This window comes from Homarus americanus, unplaced genomic scaffold (assembly GCF_018991925.1).
Source record: "Homarus americanus isolate GMGI-L3 unplaced genomic scaffold, GMGI_Hamer_2.0 scaffold5173, whole genome shotgun sequence".
Lineage (NCBI taxonomy): Eukaryota > Metazoa > Arthropoda > Malacostraca > Decapoda > Nephropidae > Homarus > Homarus americanus.
In genome coordinates this window covers 47,993-60,148 of record NW_024735468.1, presented here as the reverse complement: position 1 = coordinate 60,148, position 12,156 = coordinate 47,993, and positions in this window count along the sequence as shown.

Genomic DNA, 12,156 nt, shown 5'->3' with positions numbered 1-12,156 from the left:
AAGGCTAATAAAGTACTTGGGTTCATACAAAGGAGTGTTAATTACAAGACTAGCGAGGTCATCTTACGATTATATCTTGCGCTTGTGAGACCACACCTGGATTACGCAGTTCTGTTCTGGTCACCGTATTACAGAATGGATATAGAATCTTTGGAAAGAATTCAGAGGAGAATGACAAGACTAATCCCGGGCATTAGTAACCTTGAGTATAGAGACAGGTTAAAGCATCTTAATTTGCACTCCATCGAGAGACGTAGAGCGAGGGGCGACTTGATAGAGTTGTATAAATGGAAGTCAGGGCTAAACAAAGGGGACATTACAAAGGTACTCAAACTATCCAACCAGGAGCGAACTCGTAACAATGGTTTTAAATTAGACAAATTTAGATTTAGGCGCGAAAAAGGTAACACTGGTTTGAAACAGAGTAGTGGATGAATGGAACAAACCAAATATCATCATTAACTCGAATACGCTGAATAGCTTCAAACATAGGTTGGATAATTATGAGCAATAGGGGGGTTGGGTGTAAGCAGGACTGCCCGAAGTATGGGCCAATAGGCCCGCTGCAGTTCCTCCATTCTATGTTCACACACACACACACACACACACACACACACTACCAGTTCTCAGTGGCGTGATGTATTGTCTGTCTTTACGTCCGTTCACATCACCTTTTTTGTAGAGAAAGAGGGAGTGAAAGAAGGAAGGAAATTGCGTTAGTAGTCGGGAAATTGAACAAGTGTAGAAGACGGCAGTAGTTGGCGAGCATGAACACCTCGCTCTAGTGTGGTGAACTTGTTGGTTACTGAGGGCAATTTAGAGCTGTTTGTCTGATTGGTGGCACTGGCACTAGACAGTCGGCACTGTCCCATATACGGGTGTTTTCAGTCGACCTTACTAACGGGTTCTGGTGTAGAGAAGTTGTCTCGTGCCTGGCCCTGAAGACTGGCCCTAGTGATGGACTACTGAGGTTTGGACCATTTATAGTTATTGTTCTCCGGCGGGAGTCTGTGTAGGAGTTGTTGCTCGAATCCTTCTATTTTTTACCAGATTCCTCCGGCCAAGGTGACGGGTCCTACACCCAGGCCCCTGTGGTTCTGTTACAGATCATCACTCACCTGTGATGAGTCTCGGGGCTTCGTTCTGGACCACATGTAGCTTTAATGTTTGGGCGGTGCTGAAGAGGTGCTGATGCTGTAGACGTGAAGCTAACTGGTGCTGTACAGGTGCTGCTGGCTGCTGCTGACTGGTGCTGTAGTGGTGCTGCTGACTGGTGCTGTAGTGGTGCTGCTGACTGGTGCTGTAGTGGTGCTGCTGACTCCTCCCCCAACACCTCCTAGCACTTCCCCCAGATCCTCCCCAATACCTGCCTCAGCACCTCCCCAGCACCTCCCTTAGCACCCCAACACCTCTCCAGCACCTCCACCAACACCTTTCCACCACCTCTCCAGCACCTCCCCCCAGCACCTCCCTCCAGCACCTCCCCCTAGCACATCCCCAGTACCTCTCCCCAACACCACCTCGTGAATGTTCCCTTAAGACTGTGGGATCAACATTGGTGTGTGGTTCTGTGTTTCGCCAGGCTATACTGAGGGTTATCTCTCTCTCTCTCTCTCTCTCTCTCTCTCTCTCTCTCTCTCTCTCTCTCTCTCTCTCTCTCTCTCTCTCTCCTCTCTCTCTCTCTCTCTCTCTCTCTCTCTCTCATATGTTTGTGATCTAACTTTGTCACCTGTCCCCTCATCGTCTAACTCTAACATTCCCTTCCCCTCCCCTCCCCTCCCCTCCCTCCCCCCTCCCTCCTCCCATTCCCACTGCCTCCCCTCTCTCTTCCCTCTTCCATTCCCTTCTCCTTCTCTCCTCTCTCTTCCTCTTCCATTCCTTCACCTTCCCTCCTCTCCCTTCCCCTCCCATTCCCCCACCTTCCCTCCCCTCTCTTCCCTTCCTCTTCCCTCGTACTAGTCTAGATCACTCTCCCCTCTCTCCTGTGTCACGAATCTCCCCCTTTCCTCCCCTCCCCCTCATACCCTGACTCGCTTACCCCTCCCTTTATTGAAAGTTCCCTTCCCTTCCCCTCCCCTCCAAACTAACCTCCCCTTCCTAACTAGCCTCCCCTCCCCTCCTAACTACCTCCCCTTCCCCACTCTCCCCTCTTTCAATTATAGTGTCTTCTCTCCCCTTCATGTATGGTGTTTTAAGGGGGAGGGGGAGAGAGAGGGAAGAGGAAGATGGGGAGAGGGAGGGGAATGGTAGGGGAAGTGTGAAGGGAAGGGTAGGAGGCGTGGGAGGTGGAGAAAATAAAACTCCGCCTGGTGACATCATTTATCACACCAATATTAACTTACCCAGCAGTACCTCTTCATTCTATGAGCACCACTCAAGTATTAAAATTACAGGTGGTCCAAAATGAAGCCCTAAGATTCGTCACAGGTGAAAGATACCCCTTCACCAGAACCAAAGCCGAGATACATAGAGACCTGAGAATAAAACCCATCAACCAGCAGCTGCACACCCTGGCCAGCAGTCTGGCAAAAGATAGAACGATCAGAGCAAGAACTCCTTCAATTACTCCCACCAGATAACGACAACAACCATACATGGTTCCCAAAAGGTTACCAAATCTCAAAAGGACCATTACCACCCCCGATCTACACGGCCAGGCAATAGACAACCTCCCTAGGCCAGCATCCGCCAGTAGGGTCGGCGGAATATAAAATAAGGCCCTCAAAACACCAATATATGGGACAGGGTAGGATGTCTAGTGCCTGTACCGACAGACAATAACTAACCCATGACACAACCCTAACACACTATTAGCTTAGCTAGACGGTCAGCCCGCCTCCTCCTAAATTTCTTCAATTTCCGAACTATAACTTCCTTCCACCACCTCTAATCTTCTTTCACCCCTTATTTCTCTCCACAAAAATAGGGGACGGGAAAGGGAGGGGAGGGGGGTAGGGGGCGTGAAAGGGGAGGGAAGGTGGGCGTGGGAGGGGGAGGTAAGGGCTTGGGGAGGAGAGTACGGACGGGAGGGTAAGGGTAGTCAAAAATAATCTATAAATCAGTTGAGCGTCTCCGGCTGGAGCGAGACCTCCTAATACCTTAGTCTTGCATTTGTTACCCTGACGCACCACCACCACGCCTATCACCACGCCCACCACTACGCCCACCACCACGCCCACCACCATGCCCACCATCACGCCTACCACCACGCCCACCATCATGCCCATCACCACGCCCATCGCCACTCCCATCACCACGCCCACCATTATCACCTCCACCCCATCACCACGCTCACTAACACGCCCACCACCACGTCCATCACCACGCCTTCCATAAACCCGCTACCACCCCACAACGCCCACCACCGCGCCCACACCACGCTCACCACAACGCCCATCACCACACCCACCATTATCACCACAACGTCCATAACCACGCCCACCACCACGCCCACTATATACCACCACGCCCACCATTGTCACCACCACGCCTATGACCACGCCCACCATTGTCACCACCCACATCCACCAATACACACTACGCCGCCCACCATTGTCACCACCACATCCACCAATATAACCACTACGCCCATCATTGTCACCACCACGCCTATGACCACGCCCACCATTATCACCCCCACGCCCACCATTGTCACCACCACGCCCACCTCTCCGCTTATCACCACTCACACTATTATCACCATCACGCCTATCACCACCATCACCGCAACGCCAAATACTACTACTACTACTACTACTACTTTTAACGTGGTTTCCAGCCTCCCACAGCCACACCTTCGCCACCATTTATTTACCTTAATATTAAATATCCTAATACATAAGAAGCTATCCTATCTGTGTTAAATTAGTTGAGCCGCAGATCTATGCGGCATTCAGTGACTGTAGCCTCATAGTCAATATCTGCAGCAGTTGTCGGAGTAGGGCGGAAGCTTCGTTCCCCGGAGGCAGAGCAAAGCCGACCGAAGGAGAGAGAAGGACAGTCGACATCTCATCCAGGCTGTAACATAACTTCTGGGCTGCTGCTTCTGTTCGGAGATCAGCTCCGCGAGTCTGGCGTAGAAACATCTTGTACCTGGGCCCATCATCCACCCGATGTTGTGAACACTAGAGGAGTGAAGCTGCCTTGATCAACATTGGCTTCTCTCCCCGTATGCCTTTCTCTTGTCGTTCTGTTCCTCCTATGCGCAGCATCGAGAGCTAGGTTACAGGTGACAAACGGCCATGGGATCAAAAACCTGATGTCGAAGAAAGCTTGCTGTCCTCGTCCAGAACTCGAGCACTGACGTCCACACGGGCCGTTAGAAGTGTTTGAAGTCCTATGTTGGAAGATCTCGCCATCCAGTGGGAAGGAGGGTCGGTTCTACCATGACGTCCCGGCAGATTTCTCCAACATATTTGCTGTGAGATCCCTACCTCGTCATGCCTCATGCATATGAAGCCCCCTCTGCAGACCATGGCGTGATCGCCATCATAGGGAGAGCCACACACGCATTGGGAGGGCAAACCGCTCATTGCCAAACCGTACCTTAGAGCAATGGCATCTGTAAATTCTGTTTGTTGGGCTGAAACCATTTGCCCTTATCGGTAACGTAGTTAACCAGTTCGAGGCGCCCACCTCCTGCGCTATAGCAACTTTTTTGTCAAATTTTCTGGGAACCAGCAGCAATAGTTGCTGCAACATGTCATTTTGGCAGTGCTGTCGATCTGTTGTAATGGACCCAATGGATCTTATTAACTGCTGGTGTCCACTTCTGTTGCATTCTGGGCTATTATGTGGTCAGTGAGGGCTGCCGTGAGCTTAAGTGAATTTTGATGTTCAGAGTCAAAGTACCTCCTCTGGATTAGTTAGTCCCATCCCTCCCAGTCTTGGTGGAAGTGCAAGAAGTGTTCTTCTGCTCGGTTAAGTCGTGGTGTTTCACTAGTTTGGGAATGAACTTGAAACTGATTGCTTTTCCAAAGGGTGGAGGAGGGCCGATCTCAGGGATGGTACGCATCAGGTAGTTCCAACGATGCTTGACTCCATGGGTGAATGCTGCAAAGGCCGCATGTGGCTCTGTGTTAGCGATCTCCGATAGAGCTTGGATTTCGCTAACCCACTCATTCACCTTTCCCGATACGTACTGAGTCTTGAAGTTCGTAGTGCCAATCACTGCGCCTAGATGTACTACTACTACTACTACTACTACTACTACTAATACTAATACTACAGGTACTACCATTCCTGTTACTTGTTAGAGGAGAGGAAAGGTGGAATAGATAGTGGAAGATGGAAGTGGAAGAGAAGAAGGGTGGAAAGAGAGGCGAATGGTAGATAAGTGGACGTGACAGAGAGAGAGAGAGAGAGAGAGAGAGGAGGCTGGCTAGAATGTGTGGTGAGAGAGAGGGAGGGGACGCTCTTCAGGCTTGGTGGAGTCGAGACATTTTTGTGGAAGCATTGATAATGAAGGTGATGGGGAGGGGTGGTGAGGGGAAGGGGTGGTGAGGGGAGGGGTGGTGAGGGAGGAGGGGTAGTGAGGGGGAGAGGTGGTGAGGGGAGGGGTGGAGGAGGGGGAGGGTGGTGAGGAGGAGGGGTGAGGGAGGAGGGTGGTGGAGGGGGAGGGGAGTGAGGGGAGGGGTGGTGAGGGAGGAGGGTGGTGAGGGGAGGGGTGGTGAGGGGAGGGGTGGTGAGGGGGAGGGGTGGTGAGGGGAGGAGGGGAGAGGGGAGGGGTGGTGAGGGGGAGGTGGTGAGGGAGGGGGGGTGTGAGGGGGGTGGTGGAGGGGGAGGGAGGGGTGGTGGAGGGGGAGTGAGGGTGGAGGGGAGGGGAGGGGTGGGTGAGGGGGAGGGGGGTGGTGAGGGGGAGGGGTGGTGGGGAGGGTGGTGAGGGGGAGGGTGGTGAGGAGGAGGGTGGAGGGGAGGAGGGGTAGAGGGGGAGGGTGGGAGGAGGGGTGGAGGGGAGGGGTGGGGAGGGGGAGGTGGGGGGGGGTGGGGGAGGGGGGGTGAGAGGGGTGAGGGGAGGGTGGGTGAGGGGAGGGGTAGGAGGGGGGAGGTGGGGAGGGGAGGGGTGGGGAGGGGAGGGAGGGGTGGTGGAGGGAGGAGGGGTGGGAGGAGGAGGGAGGGGTGGTGGAGGGGAGGGGTGAGGGGGAGGGGTGGGAGAGGGGAGGGGGGTGTGGTGAGGGAGGGGTGGTGAGGGGGGGTGGTGGAGGGGAGGGGTGGTGAGGAGGAGGGTGGTGGAGGGGGAGGGGTGGAGAGGGAGGAGGGGTAGTGAGGGGGGAGGTGGTGAGGGGAGGTGGTGAGGAGGAGGGTGGTGAGTGGAGGGGTGGTGGAGGGAGGAGAAGAGAGACATTGAAGATGAGAGTGAGAGATAAGTTGATAAACTGGGAAGAGAGAGAGAGAGAGAGAAGAGAGAGAGAGAGAAAGAGAGAGAGAGAGAGAGAGAGAGAGAGAGAGAGAGAGAGAGAGAGAGAAGGAATGGGGGTAGAGTAAATTGAGGGAGAACGAGAGGAAGAGAAGAGAGAGACATGGAAGGGAGATACAAATAGACAGAGAGAGTTAACAAAGAGAAAGACGATAGACAGAGACAGGTAGAGAGAGGCAGACAGATAGACAGAATGATAGAGAAGCAAAGTGACAAAGAGACAGACAACCAAAGAGACAGACAGACAGAGAATAACATAATGACATTTGGAGATATAAAAAATAATAGATATTGATAAAGACGAGACTGTAGCCTCTGTATTTTTCACCTTGTCCCTCTCTTATACCCCTCTTCCACCCCCTCCTTCCCACCTCCTCCCTCCTTCCCCACTCCCTTCCCCTCCTTCCCACTCCCTCCTCCTCCCCACCCCTCCCTCCTTCCCCTCCCCCTCCCTCCTTCCCCACCCTCCCTCCTTCCCCCCTCCCTCCTTCCCCACTTCCTCCCTCCTTCCCACCTCTCCCCCTCCTTCCCCACTCCCTCCCCTCCTTCCCACTCCCTCCCTCCTTCCCACTTCCCTCCCCCCCCACCCCCTCCCCTCCTTCCCACTCCCCCCTCCCTCCCTTCCCACCCTCCCCCTTCCCACTTCCCTCCTCCTTCCCATCTCCCTCCCCCTCCTTCCCCTCCCCCTCCCCTCCTTCCCACTCCCCCCCCTCCTTCCCACTTCCTCCCTCCTTCCCGCGACACATTATCGATGGGATCATGTCATGTTATTACGTCTTCCTCCTTACCCCCCTACCCTCCCTTTCTCCCCACTCGTCTCTACCCTCCTCCCTCCCTCCCCTTCTTGCCTGCTTCTCTTCTCCTCCCCATCGTCCCTCTTCCCTCACTCCTTCCTTGCCCTCCCTTCCTTCTTTCCCCGTCCTCCTTCCTCCTCCCCTCGTCCCTCTCCTGACCTCCTCACCATCTCCCTACCATTAATCCCTCAAAGATAACCCTCCCATCTCCCTCCCCTCACCTTCCTCCTCACCATTCTCCCCTCACCATTCTCCCCACCATTCCCCTCCCCCACCTTCCCCCCTCCCCACCATTCCTCCTCACCTCTTCCCCCTCCCCCACCATTCCCCCCCTCACCATTCCCTCCTCACCTTTCCCTCCTCACCAGTCCCTCCCCTCACCTCTCCCTCACCATTCCTCCCTTCACCCATCTCCCCCACCATTCCTCCCCCTCACCATTCCTCCCCTCACCAGTCCCCCTCCTCCTCCCTCACCATCCTCCCCTCACCATTCCTCCTCACCATTCCTCACCATTCCTCCCCTCACCATTTCTCCTCCCTCACCTTCCCTCCCTCACCATTCCTCCCTCACCTCCCTCACCATTCCTCCTCACTACTCCTCCTCACCATTCCTCCTCACCAGTCCCTCCTCACCTTCCTCCTCACCATTCCTCCCTCACTCACCTCCCTCACCATTCTCCTCACCAGTCCTCCCCCACCTCCCTCCCCCCCACCATCCCTCCTCACCATTCTCCCCTCACCATTCCTCCTCACCATTCCTCCCTCACCTCCCCCTCACCTTCCCTCACCATTCCTCCCTCACCATTCCTCCCTCACCATTCCACCTCCCTCACCATTCCTCCCTCACCATTCCTCCTCACCATCCCTCCTCACCTCCACCTCCCACCATTCCCTCCCTCACCATTCTCCTCACCATTCTCCTCACCATTCCCCCTCCTCACCATTCCCTCCTCACCTTCCTCACCATTCCTCCTTCACCACCACTCCTACTCTTCACCAATTCCCTATATAATAACTCCTCATCTGCCCCCCCACCCCACCCCCTAGAGGGCGTCACCTCTTGTTCATTAGGCGGGGATATCATGGGGTTGAGAGGAAAATGGGTCTTGTGAGTGTAGGTGGTTGGCATTGTGTTGGCCAGAGAGGAGAGTTGATAGTGCATCTGTTAGTAGTTGATTATTGACCGATGTGTGTGTGTGTGTGTGTGTGTGTGTGTGTGTGTGTGTGTGTGTGTGTGTGTGTGTGTGTGTGTGTGTGTGTGTGTGTGCCCAGACTGGTATACACACAACATTTCAACAACAATTATAAATAACTATAAGTGGAGCTAAACTATAGGTGAGCTAAACTATAGGTGGAGGTAAACTAGGTGGAGCTAAACTATAGGTGGAGCTAAACATAGGTGGAGGTAAACTATAGGTGGAGCTAAACAGGTGGAGCTAAACCATAGGTGGAGGTAAACTATAGGTGGAGGTAAACTATAGGTGGAGCTAAACTATAGGTGGAGGTAAACTATAGGTGGAGGTAAACTATAGGTGAGGTAAACTATAGGTGAGCTAAACTATAGGTGGAGCTAAACTATAGGTGGAGAGTAAACTATAGGTGGAGGTAAACTATAGTGGAGGTAAACTATAGGTGGAGGTAAACTATAGGTAGGTAAACTATAGGTGGAGCTAAACTATAGGTGGAGGTAAACTATAGGTGAGGTAACCATAGGTGAGGTAAACTATAGGTGGATCTAAACTATAGGTGGAGGTAAACTATAGGTGAGGTAAACTATAGGTGGAGGTAAACTATAGGTGTAGGTAAACTATAGGTGGAGGTAAACTATAGGTGGAGGTAAACTATAGGTGGAGGTAAACTATAGGTGAGCAACTATAGGTGAGCTAAACCATAGGTGAGCTAAACTATAGGTGAGCTAATCAGGTGGAGCTAAACTATAGGAGCTAAACTATAGGTGAGCTAAACTATAGGTGGAGCTAATCTATAGTGGAGCTAACCATAGGTGGAGCTAAACTATAGGTGGAGCTAATCTAGGTGAGCTAAACAATAGGTGGAGGTAAACTATAGGTGGAGCTAAACTATAGGTGGAGCTAATCTATAGGTGGAGCTAAACTATAGGTGAGCTAAACTATAGTGGAGCTAACCATAGGTGGAGCTAAACCATAGGTGGAGCTAAACTATAGGTGGAGCTAAACTATAGGTGAGCTAAACTATAGGTGGAGCTAAACTATAGGTGAGCTAAACTATAGGTGAGCTAAACTATAGGTGAGCTAAACTATAGGTGAGCTACTATAGATGAGCAAACTATAGGTGGAGTAACAGGTGTAGCTAAACTATAGGTGAGCTAAGCTAGGTGGAGCTAAACTATAGGTGAGCTAAACTATAGGTGGAGATAAACTATAGGTGGAGCTAAACATAGGTGGAGCTAAACTATAGGGGTGTAGCTAAACTATAGGTGAGCTGCTATAGGGTGAGCTAAACTATAGGTGAGCTAAACTATAGGTGAGCTAAACTATAGGTGGAGCTAAACTATAGGTGAGCTAAACTATAGGTGGAGCTAACCATAGGTGTAGCTAAACTATAGGTGTAGCTAAATATAGTGTGAGCCAAACTATAGGTGTAGCTAAACTATAGGTGGAGGTAAACTATAGGTGGAGGTAAACTATAGGTGGTGCTAAACTATAGGTGGAGGTAAACTATAGGTGGAGCTAAACTATAGGTGTAGCTAAACTATAGGTGAGCTAAGCTATAGATGGAGCTAAACTATAGGTGGAGCTAAACTATAGGTGTAGCTAAACTATAGGTGAGCTAAGCTATAGTGGAAAACTATAGGTGAGGTAAACTATAGGTGGTGCTAAACTATAGGTGGAGGTAAACTATAGGTGAGCTAAACTATAGGTGTAGCAACTATAGGTGAGCTAAACTTAGGTGAGCTAAACATAGGTGAGCTAAACTATAGGTGTAGCTAAACTATAGGTGTAGCTAAACATAGGTGGAGGTAAACTAGGTGAGCTAAACTAGGTGAGCTAAACTATAGGTGAGGTAAACTAGGTGGAGCTAAACTATAGGTGGAGCTAAACTATAGGTGGAGTGTAAAGTATAAGAGGTAAACTATAGTGGAGCTAACTATAGGTGGAGGTAAACTATAAGGAGGTAAACTATAGGTGGAGGTAAACTATAGGTGAGCTGAACTATAGGTGAGCTAAACTATAGGTGGAGGTAAACTATAGGTGAGCTAAACTATAGGTGGAGGTAAACTATAGGTGGAGGTAAACTAGGTGGAGGTAAACTATAGGTGGAGCTAACTATAGGTGGAGGTAAACTATAGGTGGAGGTAAACTATAGAGGTAAACTATAAGGAGGTTAACTATAGGTGGAGGTAAACTATAAGGAGGTAAACTATATGTGAGGTAAACTATAAGGAGGAAACTATAGGTGAGGTAAACTATAAGGAGGTAAACTATAGGTGGAGGTAAACTATAAGGAGGTAAAACTATAGGTGGAGGTAAACTATAGGTGAGGTAAACTATAAGGAAACTATAGGTGAGGCAAACTATAGGTGGAGGTAAACTATAGAAACTATAGTGGAGTGTAAACTATAGGTGGAGGTAAACTATATGAGGTAAACTAAGGTGGAGGTACACTATAGGTGGAGGTAATCATAAGGAGGTAAACTATAGGTGGAGCTAAACTATAGGTGGAGGTAAACTATAAGAGGTAAACTATAGGTGGAGGTAAACTATAGGTGGAGTGTAAAACTATAAGAGGTAAACTATAGTGGAGGTAAACTATAAGGAGGTAAACTATAGGAGGTAAACTATAGGTGAGCTAAACTATGGTGGAGTAAACTATAGGTGGAGCTAAACTATAGGTGGAGGTAAACTATAGGTGGAGCTAAACTATAGGTGGAGGCAAACTATAGGTGGAGGTAAACTATAGGTGGAGGTAAACTATAGGTGGAGGTAAACTATAGGTGAAGCTAAACTATAGGTGGAAACTATAGGTGGAGCTAAACTATAGGTGGAGGCAAACTAAGGTGGAGGGTAAACTATTAGGAGGTAAACTATAGGTGGAGGTAAACTATAAGGAGGTAAACTATAGGTGGAGGTAAACTATAGGTGGAGGTAAATTATAGGTGGAGGTAAACAATAGGTGGAGGTAGACTATAAGGAGGTAAACTATAGGTGGAGGTAAACTATAGGTGGAGCTAAACTATAAGGAGGTAAACTATAGGTGGAGGTAAACTATAAGGAGTGGAAACTATGGTGGAGGTAAACTATAAGGAGGTAAACTATAGGTGAGCTAAACTATAGGTGGAGGTAAACTATAGGAGTAAACTATAGGTGGAGGTAACCATATGAGGTAAACTATAGGTGGAGGTAAACTTATAAGGAGGTAAACTATAGGTGGAGCTAAACATAGGTGGAGCTAAACTATAGGTGAGCTAACTATAAGGAGGTAAACTATAGGTGGAGGTAAACTATAAGGAGGTAAACTATAGGTGGAGGTAAACTAGGTGAGCTAAACTATAGGTGAGCTAAACTATAGGTGAGCTAAACTATAAGGAGGTAAACTATAGGTGAGCTAAACTATAGGTGGAGGTAAACTATAAGAGGTAAACTATAGGTGGAGGTAAACTATAAGGAGGTAAACTATAGGTGAGCTATACTATAAGGAGCAAACTATAGGTGGAGGTAAACTCATAGGTGGAGGTAAACTATAAGGAGGTAAACTATAGGTGGAGCTAAACTATAGGTGGGAGGTAAACTATAAGGAGTGTAAACTATAGGTGAGGTAAACTATAAGAGGTAAACTATAGGTGGAGCTATACTATAAGGAGGCAAACTATAGGTGGAGCTAAACTATAGGTGAGCAACCATAAGAGTAAACTATAGGTGGAGTGTAAACTATAGGTGGAGGTAAACTATAGGTGGAGGTAAACTATAA